At 40.8% G+C, this 25,369-nt stretch overlaps 2 protein-coding genes across 5 annotated transcripts in view; both read left to right on the top strand.

The window, feature by feature from the left end:
• The window catches only part of FAXC (failed axon connections homolog, metaxin like GST domain containing), a 251,953-nt gene that overhangs the window by 144,992 nt on the left and 81,592 nt on the right, over nt 1-25,369 (top strand). The window lies entirely within an intron of this gene.
• FBXL4 (F-box and leucine rich repeat protein 4) overlaps nt 18,987-25,369 on the top strand; it is a 56,757-nt gene continuing 50,374 nt past the window's right edge. For 3 of the 4 annotated variants that reach the window (XR_008207733.1, XM_052686931.1, XM_052686720.1), the window contains exons 1-2: nt 18,987-19,056; nt 24,379-24,601. The gene's annotated coding sequence lies outside the window, so the exon portion shown is untranslated. The remainder of the gene's footprint in view (nt 19,057-24,378; nt 24,602-25,369) is intronic. The other variant, XM_052686795.1, reaches the window with a different exon arrangement.

Below are 25,369 nucleotides of genomic sequence, written 5' to 3'. Positions count from 1 at the left end.
CTTTTTTGAAGTTTGTAAGAAAAGAAAAAAGTTCATTAAAAGATGGTCTATACCAAGGCGGCTGTTTTCATCTTTTAAGTGCTTTTCTCAGTGAAGATCTATGATGAAAACATTAAGTGTTTTTTTTAGATACTGATATTTTTGCTTACTGTTATGCTTTCAGGTGATGTGTGTAAAAAATTCCGCTGGATGTTCTCAGGAAAAGCTATTTAGGGAGGATCCAGATCAACAAGACTTCCCCTTGAGTCAACAAGAAGGAATCTGTACTTCTTCTTCCAGGCTGCCTCTGTGCATCACACTCTCTTTCCTGAGAAAGTAAACAGAATCCACAGCCTGGGTTACTCCAGCGTCTCAAGTGGATCCTGTCATTGGGAAAAACATGTTAGTATTACTGCTTGTCTTATGCTAATGTGCAGACAGTCCTATCCCAACTTCACGGTCAAGGACAGGGAGGGAAGAAGAAGCATTTCCCTAAAGCTGTGTTACCATCCCATGTCAGGCCATGAAGCTCCAGGTTCTTCTGAAGCAATGGCACAAGGCACAGAAAGCCATATTCTCATCTCTGTTTGTTCTGAGTGCAGAGTTACTGCTAAGTACTTCTTTCCAATATCTTATAAATGTCTGAGAAGTTTCCTCCCAGAAGGAAATTTCAAATCTCTCTCTTCTTAGCCCAAAACTGTTTGAAACAGAAGAACAATGGCTTTCACCATGAAATTATTTTCAAAGTCAAAAGCATTACATTTCCTGGATCTAGGTCCTCAAACACATATGTTGCATCAGGTTAATATTCTAAAGAGAAAATATTTGGATAAACTAAGGATATGTGAGGAGATCTGCTTCTCTCTTAGTTTATGCCAGTGTAAACTTGTTTCATAGAACCAGATAGAAAAACATCAGTGGTGTTCTTAATTTGTAGGCATTTAAAAAAGAAACATAACCTTGTATAGGGATAAAAGTATCTTATGGATACTGCTTCTGATTTAAGAAAAGCCTTCCCAAGCACAAAACAAACATGCTGTGGAGGTGCTCAGCAGCATTAAAACTGGGTGCCCTGAATGTTCTTCTGTAAAGGTCAACAGAAAAAGTTATTTAGAAATCAGGTCCTCACTTCAGTCTCTCCAATATGAAATTGAGCAGTGAATTGACTACCCTTCATAAGGCACCTTGTGACAAGAAGCTCAGCTGTTTGGCTATTCAGTACTGAAAGTATTGCCATTCCAGGCTTTTTTTTTCTTCGCTCTGATATCAGTTGTGAGAGTTGCATCCTTGTACACTTACAAAACAAAGCAAGATCACTCAACAGGCAATTTGTGAACTCTGCCTATCTAGGGTAGGAGCTGAATCCAAATTCAAACTAGATCCAGATGAAATATTTATGAGTACTCACAGATAGATATTTGCACAGAGGTACATGGATATAGACAAATTCAGATTATCTGGTTTTCTCCCCCATAATCAGACTGTTCCTGGATGACTCACTTAGATATATTTTAAATGGCTTGTATTTATATTCATGGTGTTATACATATCTGTGTTCTTGCTGGCTTAGATAGATTTTAAAATGCCACAATGAAATTTCATGGAGCCTGATAAAGCTGGATAGCAAACTTTCTTAAACAGAATGAAATGGTACTAACATCATACAAGGCTATCCAAGATATTCTTCAGCATCTTTAAATGCAACACTAAATGTGCTGTTATTTTTCCTTGACATTTTTTGATCAAGTTTTCTTTAAAAAATCCATCATTTATATCTCCAGCCCAGGAATACAGCAATATTTCTTTACAGCCTTGCTTATCAAGAAACTCTTGAACAGGGGAAGCTATGGTGAGCCATGTTTTGTAATGCTGTAAGTGAGGAAGCTCACTGACCTCATGAAGGCTCTGGCAGTTCAAGTCAGTAGGACCTGAATTCTCTGCTGGATCCAAATTATGGAGATCAACATAACACACACTTAACATACACAAGCTGAGTATGTACTGTGATACTGTCAGAACAGAAAAAAACAAAAGGTACATTATGCACACAGAAGGAAAAACTAGCATCAGTTTTTTCGTGGCATTTTCACTCTCTTTCCTCCATCCTGCACTGAGACACGTACAAGTGGTGTCCTTGATTGTTTCCTGTCTTTGCTAGGAAGCCACCCATGGAAGAGAAGTCCACCAAAAGCTGTTAAAAGCAGAACAATGTCTCAGAAGAGATGTAAATTCATGGTTTCTAGGAGAGAATTTGGGGAAATTTTGACTTTATGTTTTCCCTATTCTCATACTTTTCTGTAGACACCTGCCCTTGGACACTGCTGATAACTGCGTGTTGGGCTAGATGGATCTTTTGCTCTTTAGAATCAAAGAGGCTGAGAGCTGATGTAAACCCACACTAGTTTAAATTCTGAAAGTAGAAATGCTACCTGATATTTGGAGTGCATTAAATGCTGATAATGACATTTTGCTCTTTTCTAGAGAACACACTCTCCAGGATTTTTCTTGAGTAATCAGACTCACCTACTTGGAATATTCTTGCAAAGCTCCTTGTTGTTTGGCTCTTTTATCTGGGAGGGGCTAGTGTGTTGCTTTTTGTGGTGAAATCACAGCTGGCATGTGGCTGATGGGATTCCATGCTGCATGAAAAGTTTTTCTGCTGTACCTTTGAAAGACAGAAATGAGCAGTAGGGAAAATGCAACACAGATAAAAAGAAATGAGTAAGTGGGAAAGAGTTTATTCTTCTGTGAGCATTACACATTAATGACATTGGAATAGCCTTTAATTTTTTTTAAAACATGGTTTCTTTCGTGGTGAGGAAGAGATTTTCCAGTGGTTGAGTAACAGAGCAGAGATTCAGGTTATTTGGCTTGAGTTTTTGCCCTCTCCCAATAACTTCATGCACATCTATATTGCTAAATGAACGAGGACCAAAGAGGAAGCATTCACTCTGGACCCAGCAATCCACCCTACTGGTTGTTTTCCCACTCTTGGCTGTGTTTGGATCCCTGCAGACAGCTCATTCAAAGACAAGGCACCAGCACCTTCTCCACTGAACTTGTTCCCTGAAGGGCAGTGGGGAGGGGACTGCCTTAGCCCTGGCTCTGTGAACCCAATGCAGCCCTTGTCTGCAAAGTGGAAGTGATAACTCCTTCTGCTGTCCTCTCTGACAAATCTGAGTCAGGAGCTGTCTTTAACAACAGTTTTTAGGCAGCTATATTAACAATGTCATGATCCCAGCTGGAAACAAGAAACACTACTGTAAGCTTACTAAATAATAAAAATGTAGGTAGTTTTTGATAAAGTGACTCTAGTAGAAAATCACAAGATTTCCCTTTACTCTTCCTGAATGCGACTGCTTTTGAAAGATGTTTGGAGGGATCATCAGAAATATATATAGGAATTTTGCTTCAAAGCATTCTCAATAATTTCCTCAATTAGCCATCCATGTTTACTGTACCATAATATGTGCTGTGTTACATTTGTTATCTGTAATCTCTTTGTTGTTTTTGATTCTCCTGAAAAGCATTTTCCCTTCCAATGAGAAGCAACCAAAAGGACTTTCATTCAGGGAAATATGTTTGGCATCCAAACGTCCGGGATACGTAGGAGTTGTATCCTTTCTATGCAGTTCCATTTAGTGCAGCTTAACTCTTTCCTGTCTCTGCATAGTGAGGTCAGACTTAGGAATGCTGCTGTAGAAAATGCTGCTGCTGCACCGGAGTGCCTGCCAGCTCTGACCCAGCTGAGCATCTGCCCCAAGCTGGGGCTGCAGGAGGCAGGGAGCTCTGTGGGTGCTGGCAACACGGGGCTGGCTGACCTGAGGAACTGGCTGAGATCCTTACAGGCTTTTTCACTCTGAGAGAGAAATATAGAAGAGAAGGCAGGAACTAGCATCTGGCTCACCAGCAGAAAGGTTTCAAGCCAAATGACTCACTTCTGGAGGAGTCAGAGCTCTTCAGAGAATATGACTTATGAGGGAATTCAGTAGCTGGGATTTATTTATTGTTCAGGACTTGTTGAGCTTTTTGTAGATCTTAAACAGTACTGCATACAGAAAGAATATAGACTTCAGGTTCATGTGCTTTACTTTGAGGACAAACTTCATAAATGGTCACTTGCTGTGAAATACCCATAAGAGATAGCCAGTTTTAAAATTCTTATTGTTTTCCAGATCGTAAGAGCTTGATACTTATTTATGCGAAGATGGGAAAACAAGCACCCGCCTATGTTTGTGGACATGTTGTTTGTGAAATTGTTCTGCCTGGATGAGAGAAGGACCTTCTTATGAGGTCTCCTCTTTTTTTTTTTTTTTTTTTCCCCTTGGTTCTGCAGATAAAGCTTTGCCAAAGAGGTTGTGTAGACATTGATCTCACAAAACTGAGTCACCTCATGTACTAACCACTCTGTTTCCCTGCCTCCCGCAGCCCCCGCTTGGGACCAGTGTGGTCAGGAAAAAGCTAAACTGATGAAAATGTGAACATCCATTTCAAACAGCTGGACACAAAGTAAGATCATAGACTCAGAGGATTGTAGAATCATAAATTTGTAGAACCGTTTCAGATGGAAGAGATCTTTAGACATCATCTAGTCCAACTCCCCTGCAGTGAACAGGGACATCTACTGCTAGGTCAGGCTGCTCAGAGCCCCGTTCAGCCTTGAATATCTTCAAGGATAGATTTAGACTGGAAAAGACCCATAAGATCACAAGGTCCAACCATCACATAACAAGACGTACCATTGTAACACAACGGATTACTTTGAGCACAATTTGATTTTCATTACCTTTAATATTTCACATGATCTGCAACAGCTTATGCCTTTAGGACCTTCAAGTGTTTGCTGCAGCATAATAATATATATCAGAATAAATCCACAATTTACTCTGGGTGTCGCTGAAAATTAAATGGAACGTAAGCCCGAAATCAGGGACATTATCCTATATAATAATCTTAGTGGAGTGCTTACCTTTGCAGTAATAACCAGAAGTGATTATACTGTATGATTTTTGAGAAGAACCTCCCCACTGAAAATTGCTTGACACGTGTTGATATCTTTTCCCTTCAACAAGTGATATAAAAGATTTTTTGAGTAGCTTTTTCCACAACACTTCGCAGCTTCAGAACAACCCCTTCCACATGGGACAGAGAATGATCTGATATCTGCTTGTGATAAAATTACTGCACATCATTGCTGCTTCACTGCAATATGACTTGAAACAATCTGAATTGAACTCTTTAACAGCAGCAGTCCCAGCATGGCAGTTTTGGAGTAATTTGCAAGTCTATTTTTAATTAACTGATTTCATTGTATTTACTATAACTGCAAACAAAACACACTAACAGAAAGATTTTGTGTTTAGAATTTTTAAATTTACTGGTAAAAACCTTGCCAGATCATTGTCTAGGGGAAAAAAAAAAAGTTGCATTTTTCTGTTCTGTGAGTGTTCATTGTTTTGTTTGTCTGTTTGTTTTCTTGTCACAATGAAGGTTAATAGGAAAAGGTGATCTACAGCCCACTGTATGAAGTTGCTTTAGATCACCTTTTCCTATTATCCTTCATGTAATATGTATGTCCACTTGTCCACTATGTATGAAGTCCACTTGCAGGTGGCACTTTTACTACTACTGCCCTGATTTACTCATTTCAGTAAGTTTACATAGTATTTCCATATTTATCTGTTATGGAAGTGAAGAATGGCCATAAATAATGCAAGAAGTCTCCTAATTATGAAGAAAAACATATCTAAGAAATTTTAAAACTATTTTACCAACAGACTGTAGCTACATTTTATAATTACAAGGAAGTGTAATGTTTTAATGAGCTAAATAGTATTGTTTGTCTAAGCATAAGGAGATGAGCTAGAAGAGTAAAAATTTCTGTCAGTAGCTGCTATTTTGGACCACATCTCGTACTCTATTGCAAGGTAGAGCTGACATTACAAACATTTGCCTTTTGACACCAAGCAAGCCAGAATAAAAGAAGGCAAAATTGCTACATGAAGTTTTATCTCTTTCCCCCTGGAAAGCAGATGCAGGCAAAGAAAATGATTTTGAAGGTGTTGTCCTGGTGATGGAGAGCTGCTGGCCTCCCACACACTGCGTATGATCAGACCCTGCCAGCTGTATTTGCAGCTAGGAAAGGAGCAGGTGGAAAGACTTCAGTGACGAGGCACCCTGCTAAGCAGACCCTGCCTGGGCCCTGCAAATTCCCCTATCCAAAACACAAGGGGTTTCCTCTTTTCTGAATGATGGGTCCCCCAGGGATCCCAGATCTTCTGAGAGGGCAGGGCTGGGGCCTTCATCTTCATAGCTGCAATAAAAGGAGGTGCTGGCAATGCTTCTGTGATTGACACAGTATAATGCTACTGTTCCCCTGCTCCTTGTCCCAGCAGCAAGAAAGCAGGAGTGGGGATATGCAGGGAAGGTGCTAGATGCCCAAGAAGCTGCTTTAATGTACTATTTTCCTGCCAGCAGTAGTGTGTGGCATTAGGCAAACTGCCTACGCACGCAGCCAGCTCTAACCAGAGCACTTGGGTTTTGGTGGGGCTGGGATTTTCAGTGTTTCTGAGTTTGGACACCTGAGGAAGGATTCATCTGCATTAAGATACATTTATTTAGGGTTGCAAACATGAGGGTTTAGTGGCATCTTACACTAGGCTTCCAGTTGCTGGTCCAGAGGAATGAGAGTTGCTCATAGGTGCTAGGTCATGTCTGCCAGTCACAGCATCACAGAATGGCCAGGGTTGGAAGGGACCTCAAGGATCATGATATTACAGGACATCTCAAATAACATCAAGTGTTTATATTTAGGTAACTAAACATGGAGATTGCTACAGGTGTCCACCAACAAGATGTCTATTTATTGAGACAAGAACTTACCTACCCCCTATGCAGGCACTTAAACATATGCGTATGTATCTGGAGCTGAGAATCCTCCCACATTCTTTTTTCTTTATCCATCTAATTGGCCATCCTTAATTGCTGATGAAATTGTGGTGACGTCTAAGAGGTACACAATTTGAGATTAAGTAGAGAATTAGCAAAGTTAGCTTTAAAGATAGGTGTGATGACGGCAGACAGAGAATACTCATCTGTAGCACACTGGCTTACGTGGCAGCAATATGAGCTACTTACTGCAGAAGACTACAGAGAGTTAACTGACTTTTAGTGTCAGCATGCAGGTTGTCCTCCTGCTGACAGTAAAATGGACTGCTGTGGAAAGCAGCATTTCTTCTAACTGAGCTTTTACCTTACTCCATTGCAAGATAGTCAGCTTTTGTCAGTCTGCCAAAATGTGGGTCTACTGCATCAAAGGTGTACCTGGTTGTCTGTGCTTGAATTTGGACAATCCTGTTTGTTCCTGTTCATTCAACACCACATCAGATCAGAAATTTTAAACATATGTCTGCCAATGTAGGAATCATGATGAGATTTCTTAATTTCTTTCTGATGCTGCAATTGAAAGTCCAAAAAGGAGAACAAGAAATAGTCTGTTTCATCTAGATGTTGACTACATATTAGAGAAACAGCAGGAGGAAAAAAAATTAATACTAGACTAGGCTGAACTTGAAAAGTCTTGGTGGGTGATGAAGAAATGCCATTGGATAAACTTGGAAAGCTAAAGAACGTTGTGCAATTTATTCAAGCAACTTTATTCACTTGCATTCAGCTCACAAAGCTTGGTGCTTAAATAGGATATATAATCCCAAATTTAGGTGCTGTAATGGGCAATTATCCCTGGGTGAATAAAAATAAGACAGAATTTGTGCCCCCTATTGCAAATACCTACGTATGAAAAGTTGCATTCTAAATATTTGCTTCCCTCGCTCAGAACAATTATCAGACTTCATATTTTAAGTACTACACTTTATAGCTTGCAAACAACAGTCATGGGTTTTAATGTATTTAATTTTACTGGCCTGGCTTTCACATATTTTAAGAGCTTTCTACATTGCATTGGCAGCACCGAAAAAAAATTAACTTGCCAGAGGGGAATAAAGGGTCTCTAAATGAAAGGCAGGTCTCAGTTATTCTATTTCCCAACATCAAAGTCCCGGGTATTAGGCTGTTTGAGGTTTCTGCTACCTACCCTACATCCATATGAAAGTGAAATTATGCAGTGAAAAATGTGCTAGGATGAGTGAAATATTTTCCCCTTCTGTTGTTGTGTTTTGTCTCCTTGCAGTTAAAAGCAGCATAAAATGTGCAATTGAATCCTGTTCGCTTGATATTAAGATAATAATTTCATGCACTTGCCCATACAAACAATACTGCAATGAAAACTGAATACATTCCTGCAGCCTAGAAGCACTCATAGTAAATAGCTCTGATCTAAATTAAATAATAAAACTTTTCTAATTAGGCATGGTAGAAAGGCTAAAGAAGAGTGATGGCAGGAAATACCTTTTTCCTCATGCTATGGGGATGGAAATGCAGTGACATCATTTCTGTTGCCAAGCTCTAGAGGAGATTATAATAGGATATAATTGTTGCTTGCTCATTTGATTGAACTCCAAAACTATATCAAATAACACTTAATTATACACATGAATATCGTTTCAGAAGAGAACTCAGAACTGAGAGCTCAGTGTAAGCAGAAGCATTGAATAATTATACAACTCCTGTAGATGCAAATAGATAACTCACTGCTAATTAGTCTGCAGTTTTATGCTTGCAATATCGTAAGTAAATTTGGTGAAAATTAGTCAGGAGCCTGAACATACAGTTTTACTATAGCTCCATCTGGTACGTGCCCTCCGATTACCCAGCACGTTGGCTAGCTGTTTGAGGGATGCATTTGATATCTGGCCAAGTTGAAAGGTCTACCGGAGGTAAAACAATGCCCACCCTTTTACAAGGGGATCATTGTTGTTTAACAATAAAGCTCTCTGGCTTATTTGAATGTCAACAATTCAGAAAAGTTGATGTTTGGAGCCATCAAATAAAATGTTTTTGTGAAACAGTTTATTATTTCAGTGGTAATTATTTGAATCATTCATGGTAAAGGATGTTTGCTAATGAGAGCTTGGCTGCTGTAAATTCCAGGGAGACTGAATGCTCTTTGTGCTGACAAAAAGGCCCAAATCACTGGAGAGAGACTGACTGGACAAATCATTCATCTATGCAAATGCCAGCTGAAATGGTCAGATGCATTTATTACCCTCCTCATTATAGTAAACAAGGCAGAAATCGTGACTGGCAGTTATCAACTTGCCCTGAAGTATGATTTGTTCTCCTACCACTATTTAAATGAGAGGAAGAAAGGCATGCCACCAGGGACTTTGTCGGTTTATAAAAGAGTAAATGTCACATAGCTCAGTGCTTAAAGACTTTTGATTGACAAATGTTTTATTTGACATATCAAACAATAATGGTTTTCATATCAAATAGTTCATATTTGTTAGCAGAAATTTAACCCTTGAAAGAGCAAGCACTGACTTTTCAGATTGCTCTGAATCCAGACGGAAAGTTACAAGTAAAAAGAAACTCCAACTGGGTGCACTGGAAAGACTCACACAGCATCAAGAAAGATGTTCTTAAACAGAGGCTTCAAAAGAACTGCTGTCATAAGGAAGTGGTATGCAACTGAAGAAAATGAAAGACCTGAAGAAAATACTGTATCAGTTTGAAGAAGCTCTAAACAGAATCTGTCTCACCCTCTGACCACGTCCCCAGGACATCAGTGGCTATATCAGAACAGGCTACAGCCCAACTTGTCTGAGGAATGTATGAGCTTTGATAACCAGAAATAATACTGGGGGGAGGGGGGGGGGAAGGAAAAACAAGAATAAAAAGAGGCAAATAAATATAAAAGCAGTTGTGGCTCATTTATTTACTGCGTACGTTTCTGTGTTGGTGATCTGTCATTATTGAATATGAACCTATTATGATATAGATGGTTCCAAGAGCCCATATAAATGTCTACAAAATCATGCCTCGTCTAGTGTAATTATACGTCACTAAGTGATGTATTTCACATCATTTGCTGATGATATCTTTTCACCTTTGTTAGTTGGTACAAGAATCAGATGGAAAGAATATGAATGCTATAACCAAAGGTGAATGCACAGTTTTATCATTTGAGAATGATCTCTTTCAGCTTAATAGGAAAAGAGGACAAACTCTAAGTCGGGTCCTTTAAAGCTTTTTCCATCCAGAACGCTGAACTGGATCTCAAGAAGAAAAATCCTGATGCAGAGGAAAAATGAAAGATTGTAAGGTATTGTAAGAGGAAAATAAACTTCTTTGATAGTGACTTGATGGGAGAGAGAAAACCCACAAAACTTCCTACCTACCTATATCTTCTAATATATGCATACTGTTGAGATGACATTCTGCACTTCAAGCAGCCTTGTAGAGAAATATTAAGTGGAAAAGAAGCAAGAAAAAACCTACCAGAAGGATGCTCTGCGCTACTGCTGGAATATAATGTGATTTTAATAATAGCATGAAAATGAATAATACTGCCTATTAGCTAGCATGATAGAGCAACGAGTTAAAAGCAAACAATGTCTATATAATGCTTTATGGCTCTTGTGAATCAAACATTAACTGATTCGTTTTTTCATTAGCTCTATGAAGTAGAACTATTAATCCTCCTTTGTGATGGGAGAACATCTGCATATGTAGATAGGTGATAGATATTTAAGGTCACTTAGCTAGCTGCAGCAGACCCAGGTGTTACTACTTAGAGCATCTGATTGCTGCTTACATGCATGGCTATTACAGTATGCTAAGACTATGTATGGAGACATTTCCTGCTGAAAATGGATTGCCACAGCATTTACTTGTACTACATCTCTCTGCTAGGATCATTTAAAAATCCCTCTCATTAATATAATTTTAAAAACACTTCTTGTCATCATAGCTGTTGCTACTGTCATTAGAAATGCAGTATTTTTCATTGCAACCTGAGTTACTGATTCCAAGTACCAGTTTCCTACATGTGGGAACAGGCTGGCCTGGCACATCAAAGTAATAGCCTCTGACAGTTGGGCTGTGACACCAAGTATATGGCAGGAGAAGTCCTCCTCCGATATGATGGAACCACAAGGACATCTGACGAGAAACACATTAGGACACAAGACTGCGAGCATTCTGGCTGATCATAAAATAATCCGACAATGCAGAGAGGAAAACATCCCTTCCCCCTTTTTTTCCCTAACTTAGCTTCTATTATTATATACAAGTTCCTCTTGCATTCTGTTCCTAATGCAGTCTGAATACACCTATAAAAGTCATTTGTTACCAGCATTTTATAGGCATTTTGAGATTACCTTTCTGTCTCAGGATACAGCCAAATTTATTTATGAGAGTTCCTGCTTCTCCTTCTTTCTACACCCCCATATTTCCCTTTTATCATCCTTCTGCTCCTAAATCCTTCCTCTGTCTCAGAATCTGGGGTGTTTAACTACTCCCATTGGCCCTGTGTTCTGGCTGTCATCAATCTCCTTCAGAACTGCCACATCATTCCAGAGCCACCCTTTCTGCAGGTGGTGAGGGTGCTGTCACCACGGTGCAAGAGGCAGACAAATGCTTAGTTGTGGAGACAGGACAAGGCACTGCAACCTTGCAAAAGCTATAAATAGCATTCTTGGCTCCAAGATTTTGCAACTGAAGAGGAAAAGCAAGGTGCTAATGAGGCAGGGTGGAGCTCTTGCTCTTTGATGACATTGCTGGTCTCCATTTTCTCCACTGGAGAAAAAGCTAAAGAAGTTGATTAACGTGGCACAGGAAGGTTTCAGGATTAACTTTCAGGAATGTGAAGAGAAACAACATTTTCTCAAGCAGTCAGTATGTCGCATCTACAGCAATGCCACCTTCAAGATTTACAGAGTGCCCAGAAATAGTGATTATCAGGAAACTACTAACAGGACAACATTGGGTCCACAGGATTGTAACATCAGGAGAGAGGGAAAATCTCACTGGCAGTGCTGAATAACTTGCATTAGTATGTACTGGAAGCTAACAGCAAGAAGGAAAAAGCTGTCTCATCTTTGCCAGCTGCTCCAAGTGACTTGGTGTCACTTGGAGGTGAGTGTGTCACACATACACAGTTTTCTGTACATCCCAAGCCTCCCGAGGTTGAACAGGAACTGCAGATGTCACTGCAGCTTCAGGCTTGGACTGCTGGTCCCTAAGTATGCCCTGCAAATAGCACAGAAAGCTTTTGGTACCAGCAAGTACAGAAACCATAAGCAAAAACAAACAAAAGTCAACCAAACAAACCAAACCAAACCCCACTCTTCTGGTGACTCTGCTGTATTTAAAAGCTGAGGATGAAGACATGAAAAGACATTCCAGCGTTCTTAGCAACTCCACTTTGTTACCTTGTTTTTGGATGAACCAATTATTTACAGTACCAGTAATTCACTGGCAAATCTCAGGCATGACATATTGGAGGAAAGAGCTCCGGGAAGAACTGACCTACCTACAATCTTCCTTAAATGACTTTATAATGGGGTAATTCCAGACACTTCAAAGGACTTACCCTCAGTCAGAAGTGCATAAATCAGTATGGAAGTAGGCCAAATATTTATATATATTTGTAGTCAAAAAAATATTTAACAGTATCGTAATTATCTGAAGTCATTGGCAGATATGCTGAATAGCCTCAAACATAAGAGAGAGTGGAAGAAATAAAACAAACTGCAAAGACAGTTTTACATTAAAAAATGGTTACTTACTCAGTCTGATATGTACCCCATACAAAGATATTAATACCAGTATTTTCATTATTCAGAACTCTTTCAGTAACTGCATCCAAATTAACATAACCATCTATTTCCATGTGAGCAAGAATTCATGCTAATTGTACATTAATTCCGAGGATGAATAATTGAGGTATCAGATGCAACAGCTCAAAAACCTAAATCTTGTTTAGTGCTAAAGTAGCAAGTTCTAAGCCTTAAGTTAATCAAGAAAACTATACGTAGGTCTTCATTAACACACCAGGAATCTATCCCCAGCTGATAAAATCACAGACCACACAGGCTTAACTCTATCATACTTCAGTTATTCTGAACACTTCTGTGTGTTTCAACTTCCACGGCACTGATAATGCTACAGTTTGAAACTGCAGCCACACGTTGTGCTTTGAGTCCTTTTTCCAAAGCAACAATGGAATGTGTAGATCTGGAAAATAATTATTTTTAAACAGTGCCTACTCTTTTTTGTTTGTTTTGTTTGTTTGGGATCTTGTTTGTTTGGAAGCTAGCATTTACTTCTGCTTCTTTAAGTTTCTCTATAGCAGTGCTGCACAAAGAGCTATGTGTAGATATCCTGCAGTGTATGATTGCTCTACATACACATATGACATTGTGTTGCTTGATAATGTTGTTTATTCATGCTTTCTCTATAAAAATGATCTACATCACAAACCTTCATCACCTACGAAAAACAGCCAAATTCCTGCAAGAAAATATGATGTTTTAAAAAGCTCTAACCATACAAATTGAAAGGAGCTGGCTAAATAAACTAAGATGCAAAAGCTGATGAACTACTTTTAACTAAGAGCTAGCTTATTAATGTCTAGATGTAAGATGGAAAGAGAGAATTCAATTCACTAAGGTAGAAAATCCCACTGTAATTAATAGATAATAAAAAAGTCAGAACCTTGAGTTCTACGTTCTGACTGTTGGAATACTATGGTGGTATCCAAGCTCACTGACGAAATGTCAGTCTAGTTGTTTCTGTTGATATAGAAAATTCCTTCTTAGATGGAGATCCAGATATATTATTTTGTACTTGCACCGTGTCCCTAACTTGTGGGACATCAACAAATTGAAAAATCAAAGGTATTTCCTGCAAACGTGTGCGTGTGTGCACACCTACACAGGGTAACTTGGAGCTCTTGGTTGCAAGGAAGGGAAGGTGGCTACAAGCTCCTCAGAAGCCAGAGCTCATGAAGTCTTTCCTGAAATTGGCTGCTAAAAGCTTATATATTTTATATATTACAAATAATCTGCTGGAAACAAAAAGTAGAAGAAACACCAGAGACTTCTTGCCAGTAGCAAGTCCTCTTTCTCAGTACATTCTTCTAGTTTGCTCGATATTCTGGAAAAATGCTTAAATGACAAACTCAGATGGATCTCCTGAACCCACTTACCCCTCATTTAGGAGGACTGAACTTCTGATGATGAATAAACCTTATCTCTTTGAGATGTGTTCCTTTTTTTGTGTCCTTGCATTCTGAAGAACTCATTAGGTTAATCAGGAGGCCATTAGGTCATTAAGTGCCTAAATTTTATTAGATTTCCCACAACTTTTTTAGAGTTTGTCAGGAATTATTTTGTTATAGAACAAGGCAATAAAATAAAATGCTATATTGTAATCTGTAGTCTGATCTGTTCCATCAAAAAATAAGTGCTGCAAAATGTTTTCTGTATTTCCACTTTATTCATTTATTTATCTATTTATTAATAAAACATAGCAAGAAGTAAAACCTCCTGCAATATTTGTGGGTAATATTTTCAATACTGCTTTTAAACATATCACTTTTGGTCTCATGCTGATGCGATATCTTTAGCAGTGGATAAATGTCCTAGTTAATAAGCATATGTCTTTATGTTAGCGTATTCATATAGGTGACAGTGGCTTTTCTGCATGTAGTTGATGCACACATTATTTCTGAAAGAAAACTTCTGCACATCCGATCCTTCATTGGAAGCTTAAGACACTGGTTGAAAAGCACTGGCAACTCTGAGTTCATTGGCACTGATAATAATGCTCCTATTGAACTGACTGGAACAGTGATAGGAACTTCGCAGTACGTTTCACTGTTCTCCAGATTTCTGACCCTTGGGTGGAATCAACTTACTGTTTGTCTTCTGTAAGCATTCAGCTTTGCTGAGCTCTTCTCTGACTGATGTTGCCATTGTGAGATGTGACAGCATTTGGATGAGCCACAGATAGTTTTGCCACCATGGAACTCAACTGGCATATAAAAATATATCTGGTCACATGAACATGTTATAAAGGACTGCAAATAGTTATGTGATGCTCGATGAGAGGCTAACAATGTGTTTTTGTGAAGCTAAATGACATATCTCCATTGAAAAAAAATGTGGTATTGAAGTACTGCATTGCACCTGTATATATTCCCTTGGCTTTTGTGCTAAAAAAAAAAAAAAAAAAAAAAAAAAAAAAAAAGCAGTGTAGCCTTTACACATAACTATTTCAGAACTACCAGTCATCTGCCCCTTGCTGCCAGTCAGGCTCACACAGCCATTATACAAGAAAATATGAGAAACTACTGGAGTGATAAAGGAAACTTCAGCCGATCAATGATTACAACCGATTGATATAATGAACTCAATAAAACAGAGTCTTGCTAATTATTAGAACATTCCTTTCATCATGAAAAACAAGACCTTGCTCAAATGTACCTTACAGCTCTTTCTAGTTGTAATGTGAAGAGAGAATCGACTATCCTCATTCCTTGAGCACAGACTCCCATGATACTGTTCTGCACTCCTAGCAGCCTGCAAGGAAAGCCCAGAGACTAGAAGCAGCTGGCAGTGCAGCAGAAGCACTTGGCTTCAGAAATCTGACATTCAGAAGGTTAAAGCAATGGGTCCAGTGTGAAGAAAGTAGGTGTTTTGCCAGAACTGCCTCTGGGAAAGTTTTTACGACATAGACACCTACAGCATTTACTTGTCTGCTGGAATAGAGAAGGGGTGGTAGCCCAAGGGCTAAGGGAATTTCTTACTTATTCTTTCAATTGTTATTCAGGTTTCAATGTTACTGTATATCTTACTAAAATGTTATACAAGCTTTACATTCCCACTCTTAAATTTCAATTGAGTACAGTAACAAGCTGTGCAGTGTCAACACAAAAGCTTAATAAGATCGTATCTCTCTCTGTCTCTTTAGATCCCTATACGAAGACTATTGCTGGTTAAAATTAGCATATTATCCTTACTGGATCCTGCTGTTGCTGACAAAGGATTCTGATTTAAAACTTGTCTGAAGATTCTTGCACAACAACCTCCTTGGATACAGTGCTTTTTATTATCTCACATTTCCTAATCCTCATTAAAAACCTTAAGAAATCTTCAGTTAACACATCCTTTCCAGGCTCCAGGATTACTGCTCATAGGTATATTTCTGCAGAAAGATAAAAAAGAAACGATTTTTAACTATGATAAGACAGGTAATGCTGTATTTTGTTAAATTATTTTTTTTTTCTGATTCTTTCTGTTTTTTTTTTAAAAAGTTTAAGTACATCTCAGGCTGAGTGCTTCTGCATTAGCTGCAGTCTTTAGGTACTCAAATGCTGCAACATATCTTGTTGTATAATTTGATAATACATACTAGGTGCTTTGCAGAAGACAGAGCAATATATTGCTCCTGCCCCAGTTACTGCAGAGTCTAAATTGTGTGTGACCTGCTGAGACCCAGTGCCAAGCAGCAGAGAGACTGTTAGACGAAGTACTGCAGAGGCTTAACTGTATATAATGTTTAAGGACATACTTCTACTGTGGCATATCCTTCTCTTTATCTTTTAATAAAAGCACAGGACAAAAAAAAAAAAAAAAAAAAAAAAAAAAAAAAAGATAAAATGCAGCAAATGTAATTAACTACAAAATTTGGTGCTTTCACAGAGCATAGCTGAGGATGCTGTGCAAAACAGTGTGACGTGGGAAAACATAAAAGAGAAAATAAAAAATTTCCTCTGCAAAAACAGCCAGAGGAATAGAAGGGAATTCTTTTCTCACTTCATTCAGGCTGGCACAGAAAGCAAGGACTTGTTAGCCCTGGTTCATGAAAACACTTACAAACATTTAAACTGAGTGAAGAGTCTCATTGACTTCACATACTATCTCTTCCACTTCAAAGAATATATGTAATTTCACAAATCAAAAAGCAGGAATGCTAGCCCAAGAGGCAGCGAGTTGTTTCCTGCGGTGGGTTAATATCCTGGGATGTGGAGGAAAACAGAGAGAACAACTCACTCCAATAGCAACAGTGCCCTGTGTACACAGTGCTGCTTTGTGGTTAACACTTGGCTAAATCTGTTGTATTAAAAATAATCCACTGATTAAAATGATCTCATCATTTTTATAGTTTCACTGAATACTTAAAATACAAAACTTTGCTAAGGGATAACAGTATCCAGTTTCCTACTGGGAGCAGAAAATGATGACTTTTAAAGTTGGGTATTTTTTTCCATGCTTTATTTACAGAATGTTTTCAGAAAACAAACTCAGGTCTCCCTTTTTTTTGGCAAATTTCAGTGAAGTGATACCCTGTTTCAGGAGGAGCTGTTTTATGACTCTTTACCCCAAGCTCAGGTAAAGCTTCCTTGCTGAATAAGCAGATTTTTCCTTCTCACTACAAACATTTTTGTCACATACTTGCACTTCTGCTATGAGGAAAGGTTGAGGGAACTGGGATTGTTTAGCTTGGAGAAGAGAAGGTTCTGGGGAGACCTCATTGTAGTCTTCCAGTACGTGCAGGGAGCATATAAACAGGAGGTGGAACAGCTGTTTATGAGGGTGGATAGTGATAGGACAAGGGGGAAAAGGTCTTAAACTGTGACATGGGAGGTTTAGGTTAGATATTAGGAGGAAGTTTTTCACCCAGAGGGTGGTGACGCACTGGAACTGGTTGCCCAAGGAGGTTGTGGATGCCCCATCCCTGGAGGCATTCAAGGCCAGGCTGGATGTGGCTCTGGGCAGCCTGGTCTGGTGGCTGGCAACCCTGCACATAGCAGGGGGGTTGAAACTCGATGACCATTGTGGTCCTTTTAAACCCAGGCCATTCTATGAATCTATGATTCTGTGATTCTATGATATACATTTTCAAAGGTCAGCTTGGATGTTTATAATTGTTTTGAACACGTGGTCAAAGTCAGCACCAGTACTTCCTGCCCTAAGTGCAGTGTATTGGGGCAGTGCATATGCTAACATGACTTTGGGTGATATTTGCATCTATTTCAGCTTTATTTCATTTTATTAATGTGTGTGTATCTTAATGTAATACTGCTTAAGGATTGGGAGTAAGTTAAGAAAAGGTACTCGTTACATTTTGCAGCTGTCCTTTAGTCACTGTTCGGAAAAGATTAAATAGACCTCTTTTGCGCTATGTCTCACAATAGACCTGTTTTGGCTTATGCCTCACAATTTATTTCTTGTGCCCGTGCTGCAGATTGCCTCATTTAATGATCATTGTTTTCCACGTGCTCTAATTGCCTGCACATGAAACTGCTGCATGCGTACAAAAAAACAGATATCGATGAGCTTGGGTGGTATTGTCAGAAAACATTAAAGATTAAAGGTCTCTTACCTAAAGGCAAGTGCCAGGCAATACAAGGACTGCCCAAGAGCTTCCCAGTGGCACTGTGCACCACCAGCACAGCCTGTCAATGCCTTCTGCAGCCCCACCTCCTGCGGAGCGCTGCTGGGAGGAATGCATGGCCTGACAGTCATCTCCGTGAGCACCGCAGGACCCGGAAACTGGGCTTCAAAAAGCACGAGTGCTTGGGCATGTGTATCAAATTAAGGAGTACGGAAGCAAAAGATGACACTTATTTTGCAACGTGCCAGTTAGGGCCCCCAGAGCCACAGTGATGCGCTGGAGCAAGTACTCATTAGGCTCAGCTAAAGTCAGGGCTCCCTGATGGCATGCCGGCACCTCAGCACGACGTTAACAGCCTGGTCAGGCTGGGGCTGGAGTTACAAGCCGTTTTTCCCAAGTCTTGAGGACTAAGTACCACGGACACAGGCCGGACAAGAGCGGAAGGGCTTCCAGCCAGCAAGCATCAGGCAAAGGAGAGAAAACAAGAAAGACATAAGCAAGAAAGGACTCAACTCAACCTCCTCCATTGCTTTGACTGCACGCGGCAATTAAAACCACCGAACGCCGGGCCGGCCACACCGCGCGGCCCAAAGCCCATCCACCACCCCTCTCCAGCGCCCCGCCCGTCACGGCCGTAGCGCCCGCCCCCGCCGCGCCGCGGGCACGCGCAGCCTGCAGCCCCGCCCCGTGCGGCGACGCCCCGCCCTCCCTCGCCGTGCGGAGCTTCCGGCGGCGTTAGGCGCGGCGGCGCGGGGGGCTCCGCCCTGCGGACGGGTACGGCGGCGGCTCAGCGCGGGGCGGTGGGGCGGGGCCGGGCCGCCCGTCTGGGCTCCTCCTCTCGGGGCAGAGCGGGGAGGGGGCGGCCGGCGGTAGGCCGGGCGGGCGCAGGTGTGTGTGCGCGCCGGGCCGCGTGGGCTGACGGGGCGCGGGCGGCGGCGGGGTGCGGGAGCTCGGCTGCGTGCCGGAGCTCGGCTTCGTGCCACGCTCCGGTGTGCGGTCCTAGTGCTAGGCCTCGGCCCGGAGCTGCGGAGAGCTGGGCGTTGGGCGGGCAGCTGGGGGAGCGCACGTGTCTGGGGAGCTCGAAGGTGTGCGAGGTGTGCCTACGGCGTGCGTAGCGGGGCGGCGCCGGTGGCGTTGGAACGCGTGGCGTTAATGTGCTCGGAGCGGCGGGCTGTCCGCTGGTACCGGCTGCTGCCCGCGGGGGGCACGTGTAGTGCTGCAGCTGGCGGGGCGAAGCAAGGCCAGCGGGGGTACTGCCGAGTGGTGGTGGGTGTCTGCGTTGGGCTGATGCGTGCCGTGTGAGCTGTATGTCATCCGTGAGGTCTGAGCATGGGCGGTCGCAGCGTGGCCTGATGGCCGCAGGGCGATGACCTGCAGGAAGGAAGCGGTTGGGCGGCCGGTCAGCGGTGTGCAGAGTATGAACGTGTGGGGTGGTGTGAACTAACAGTGAGAGAGTGGCCTCGGTCCGCTTACTGGGAGCGGTGCTGAGTGGGGTGGTGCACAGGTTTGGTGTGCTGCTTGCACGTTGCTCATACCTGGGCTTCCTGAAGCTTGGGGCTGCAAGGTGTTGGGCTTTTACACAGTGACAAGAGAGAGCTGGCTGGAGCAATGTGAGCGACACGTGGCTTTCCTTTTTCCTGAAAGTGGGGGTTTCCAATGCAGGCAGTAGGCCAGATGTTCAGAATGAAGTGGTACAATGCTGTTGGCTTTATGCTTTGTTTAGGAGCTATTTTTAAAAAGGCTTACCTGGTGATTTGCACGTAGTGGGAAGTTTCTGCGATGTCTAGACGAACTCCAACAGGCAGTGTGGTCACCTTGGATACATAACAGATGCTCAAGAAACATTTGTCTCAGCAGTACTTGCATTCTAAGCCATTCAGTGAGCGCTGGTCCTTGCAGGGAGGAGGAGCAACTTGTGAAATAATTTGAGATGCTCAGATTGTGAATGTTTTGTTGCTCATGACAACAACACAGTCAAGATTTTAAATGGACAGAATTGTCTTCACATTCTGTTGTTGTTGCAAGCTCTATGTTGAGAAGTTTCACATATGTAAAATGGCAGAGTTTTACTGCCAGATGACATTGCACGAAGAAACAGAAAGTAGGGCCTGAGTATAAAGTACATTGTAAGAGCTTACTGATTTCTAATTAATATCAGCTCCAAATCTCAATAGTTTGAGTGCAGACACTGATATAATCTTCATAATCAATAGCGACAGATGCTCACCTATGGTAAAAATGCTCTGTTTTAGCCTATAATGTAAGGCTCCAGTATTCTCTCTGTGCATTGATGTGTGAAGAGATTTCTCCCTGACCATCTTTTAGCTGATACACATACACTAAATCACATTAATCTATTGTTTCTGTCATTTATGTATTCAAGTTGTCATTGTTGCTGTTTCTTTTGTATTCAAGTGAAAGGAAAGTACAGAGACACCAGTTTGAGATTGGCAAAGCTGCTGTAAAGAGAAGTTATTGCCTCTATGTCTTTTAAAAATCAAATTTGGTGTACCAGTGGCTCATATATGCAGCATTTACTTCTCTTGAAACAGGATGAACTCTGCTCTAACACAGTGTGTTGCTCAGGGGTAAAATATGCCAGCCTCTATTTTTCTAGGTATAATGTATGCTTTTTACACATATCCTTTGCTTGGGTGCCCTCCAATATTTTTGGTATGTACTTCCCACATTTTTCTAGCTTTCTGGCTGGTAAATACCTATGTATTGCCCACATGCCCTACTTCTGTACTTGTGGGAGAAGATTGAATACTAGCGAGTGGAATTGATATGCCCTGTAAAAGAGGATGAAGTAGCATAGAATCAACAGGGTAGGAAAAGACCTCCAAGATGATCTAGTCCTACCATCCACCTACAACCAATATTTCCCCACTACATCATGTCCTTTAGTGCAATATATAAACATTTCTTGACCACCTCCAGGGATGGTGGCTCAAGCACCACCCTGGGCAGCCCATTCCAGTTCTTGACCAAAGAGTCACACAAAGAAATCTAGCACTCCTGAATGCTTTTGTTTAGTCAGTGCCTGTTCCAGTTAAATATGTGGACAAACAACATTTTTCTTTAACAAGATGTGTTGAAAGAAGAAGAGGTGAATTAGTCTCAGAAGGCTTTTCTTGTGTATAGTTAATTATATAGAAGGGAATTTCCTTGCACAGTTGTCAATTAAGTAATTGATGAATTTTGAAAGAAAGTAGCATTTCTTTACAAAGGAAGTTTTACTCTAGATCTAGCTTAATTTGATTCTGAGTCCCATCTCTTGTGTAAAATTGAAGGCACCCCTTCCATGGTGCTTTGAGCTTGGTGGCTCGGGGGTGTTGTAGTCTGGCTACCCCTTTGTGTCAGCCCTGATTTCCGTGAGGCAGCCATGAGGCTTCCGTGAGGAGCTGAGCTGCCTGAAGTTGGCCCTGGCAGGAGAGAGGCAGAATGGATCTGAGTAGGCCCCAGAGCTGAAGCTGCTGCAGAAACAGGGCCTGCTCTGTGGCTATGAAGCAGGAGTGTAGGCAGGGTGAGGGTGTAGGCAGCTGAGCTGGGGGGTGCAGGGCAGCCCTGCCCAAAGCAGGGGGTTGGGGCTGGGTGGACCTTAAGGTCTCTTCCAGCCTGAACTGTTCTGTAATTCTATGAATTTTCTATGACTGTACGACAGGACAGAGGTACTGTCAGTGATTGGAAGATAGAGCTGAATGTGTCCAAGTGGATTTCTTAAAAATTATCAAGCAGTTTAGGAAGGAAAAAACAATTCTCCACATAATTTCCAGAGATGTTTATCCTGATGCTTTGCCTAGCCCTGGGCCTGCTTTTTTATACTTGCTGGATTAGATCCCTTTAATCAGAAGTCTAACCAAGTGGTAGTTTCTGAACATCTGTCTGTATCACCTGGCCATACTGATCTATGTTTAATGTAATTCTTCACTAGCTTATTATCCTTCCACTTTTTCAGCAATTTTTCGTTGGTCTTTTAAATCCTCATAATTCTTAATGCTTTTAAAATGTCAGAGGAAGAATTTATACTTTTATGGTAGTCCTAGTCTTTATTTATCCTAGTCTTTATTTATCCTTCTTTTGTGATATTTTTCTCTTTCCTCTTACTTTACGTAAGCTATTATATCCTGTATTACTTTTAACTCTTTAATATCCCTTTACTTGCATTGCTCAGACTAGAATGTTTAAATGAAAAGCCATGTTCTGTGCTCTTTTTCTTCATACTTCCCAACTTGAGCCTGTTGGCTCATATCAGCCAAAATAGAAGAAACAATGTCAATCTCAAGGCTATCAGATTCTTATCGATTTTACAAAAGTCATTAAAGTTGACAGGGGGAATGGCCCTCAGCCAGCTGGTTTCCCTCCTTGTTTTGAGCTACTAGGAAGCGTGCCTGAGTTTGTGCTGCTCATCACGAGCAGGTCGGTAGTGTGTTGGGCTGTGACTGGAGGAACCTCAGAGTTCACACTGCAGGCGTGAAGTCATGCAGGGTGCTTGCGTGAGATCAATGATTTGCAATTCTCTTGACATACTCCCAACTGGTTGACTCAGAATTGAGCTCTGTGAAGTCCTAAGTTATGTGGAGCAGGTTTCAAACTGTGCTCGTCAGTGAAACTTTGTGAGAAGCTCATGTCTGTGCTGATTGACACATGATGCTGGGGCTTGGCACCAGTGAGTTTGTTGACGTTTAATGTCTGTTGGCATAACTGTAAAGAGACTTTATTTAAGAGGGGGGAAACTGCAGAAGAGGAATGTATTTTTAAACTTCACTTGTGTCTTATGGCAGCCCCATGCCCAAATTATAATCTTATTATTATTATTTTAGAAGAGATCAGGAGGGCTAGCACTTTTCATTCCTCAGTGTCTTTTTTAAAAGATGGTTCAAATGGGATGTTTGCGGAAAATGTGACATTATTTGGCTTTGGCATTCCAGCAGAGCTTAAAGTGGATCCAGAATGCCATCTTATGCATTTCCTTCTGCTCTGAATGTCAGGAGCAATTCATGTTGTTGACAGCTATGTCAACACGTGAAGCTGAATGAAGGACAGAAGCTAAACAACAAGCTAATAATAGAAGAGGCAAAGAAGTGAGAACTGAACACTTCGTTGGTAAACTTTCTCACTGTCATGAGTAAAAGGACCAAACAGTGCAGCCAGCCTTATCCATTCCTGCATGTGCCTTGTTGACAGTGTTCTAACGGAAGAGAGCTGTTCATATGTGCGTTTTGTGAGTATAAGTTACCCAAGTAACATGCACACTGACCTGCATACAAAAGCTACTCTGTTTCCTGTCTATTTTGCTTATTCATGTACTGTAGTTTAAACTTCTACTTTGAAAAGAACTCTCAAGTCTGGCCCCTTATCTTCCTGTTCCGTATGGCAAAATATGGCCCCACATGCACCCATTCCAAATGGTACAAGTGCTTTTTGTCTCCCAGGCAATGAAGAGGCATCATGTTAATTATGTTTGATACATTTTCTGCAGTTGAAGAGTCCTCGCTGTTGGTTCAGCGGTTACCACAAACTCTGAGATACGCTAACTGGCAACCCCAGCACAGGCTGTTGAAGACATTTATTCTGAGATAGGCTTAGTCATCTCTGTGCCAGCCCCTAGCAGGTTGCAGGCACTGCTCCTTGTTTTTCCTAGTAAAGCAGACAAATAAGCTAATCTGGAAGCCGGCAGAAAAACAGTCTGCAGTAGTGGAGGGTGTGATTATGCAGTGCTGTATTATTGTCCTAGAGTGTGGTGTACCACTAGCAGAAATTAGAGAATACAGTCCAAGTTCTGTTGTGTGGTGGTAAATCTGACAGTTTACGTCATGCAGGTATGGAGTGGCTGCTAAATATGGGACAAGCATGTGTAAGAGGATCTGTATTAGTAGGGAGTATGATACAGCCCTTCTGTGTCCTGAAAAAACAAATAAACATTCAGCTATGAATATTTCTTCACTGTTGTAAAGCTTTACTACAGAGGCTTATCTTGATTTTGTCTTTTTCTAGTAGTTAAACCTACTTGTTTGTCTTACTTGTGGCTCAGTTTAGGCTATGTACAACACACTGGTATCTTTAATTGTGCTGATTTTTATTTTTTTTTTTCAGAGTGCATCTTGAGTACTGTTGAATTGTTATATAAATTATTTCCTTTATCAGAATTGAAATGCTTTCAACGGGCACTTCTGCTTCTGATGCCTTCACTCTTCTGAAGACTTACTTTGTTGCGTGGCTTAAAAGAAGATGATACTGTTAATGAATTGTGAACATCCTTCAGGAGGCTGGCTACCCTTCAGTGGTTGGTTAATGCTGTCATGGACAACTTCAAAGGGTAATGGCAGTATTTTTGTGAAACTATTTGGTCTAGTTCTCTGATCTGGGAAGAATTGAGTTAAGTTTATGGTTTAGATGAATTGCCTGTAGCAATTTTGTTTTACTCTGATTAAAAATGACAAGCTGGAGTAATAGGTTTGCTGTCCGACTTTTGTCCAACTTCCTATATGAACTGTCTTTGAGCAGTGTGTTTATTCTCCAGACTTCATTATAGTCTAGATATATTTGAGCTCTCTTTAAATTAAGTAATCTGGGTCCTGGGAACAGTTTTGGTGGGAATTGCAAGCAGTGAAGTAACTTAGGTTTTGTTGCACTGCATTTTGCTGCAGCTTGTCTTGGTATCCAGCTACTTATTTCAAAAGTTGGTTTTTCTTTAAATTATTTTAAAAGTACACCACTTGTAGTTTTATTTTTAAATTTGGAAACAACTTCTGCAGTTGTTTAGAAGTTTTAATTTCGTACTTGACTTTGTGAGTCAGTGAAAGATTTTTTTCTTTTATTGCTCTTGGTAGATCCTTGAAAATAACAATTTCAGTATTGATGTTTTTGTTACTTGAGGGTTAGTTTTGGCTAATCTTTCTTCATAATCTTCTTTTTTAAATGCAGTAAGTGGTAAGCCACACTTAGTAACCTGCAAATAAATAATTGTTATAAAATGTGATAGTTTGTTAATGTTTTAATACCAGTATGTTGTTTAAGAGATATTTGAAAGACTGAAGTTTGTTTCCTAGGACATATTTTATCTGCTTACTGTGTTTCTTCATTC

The sequence above is a fragment of the Tympanuchus pallidicinctus genome, unplaced genomic scaffold (assembly GCF_026119805.1).
Source record: "Tympanuchus pallidicinctus isolate F22 unplaced genomic scaffold, pur_lepc_1.0 scaffold1, whole genome shotgun sequence".
Classification (NCBI taxonomy): Eukaryota; Metazoa; Chordata; class Aves; order Galliformes; family Phasianidae; genus Tympanuchus; species Tympanuchus pallidicinctus.
This window is presented reverse-complemented; position numbering and strand designations above follow the sequence as displayed.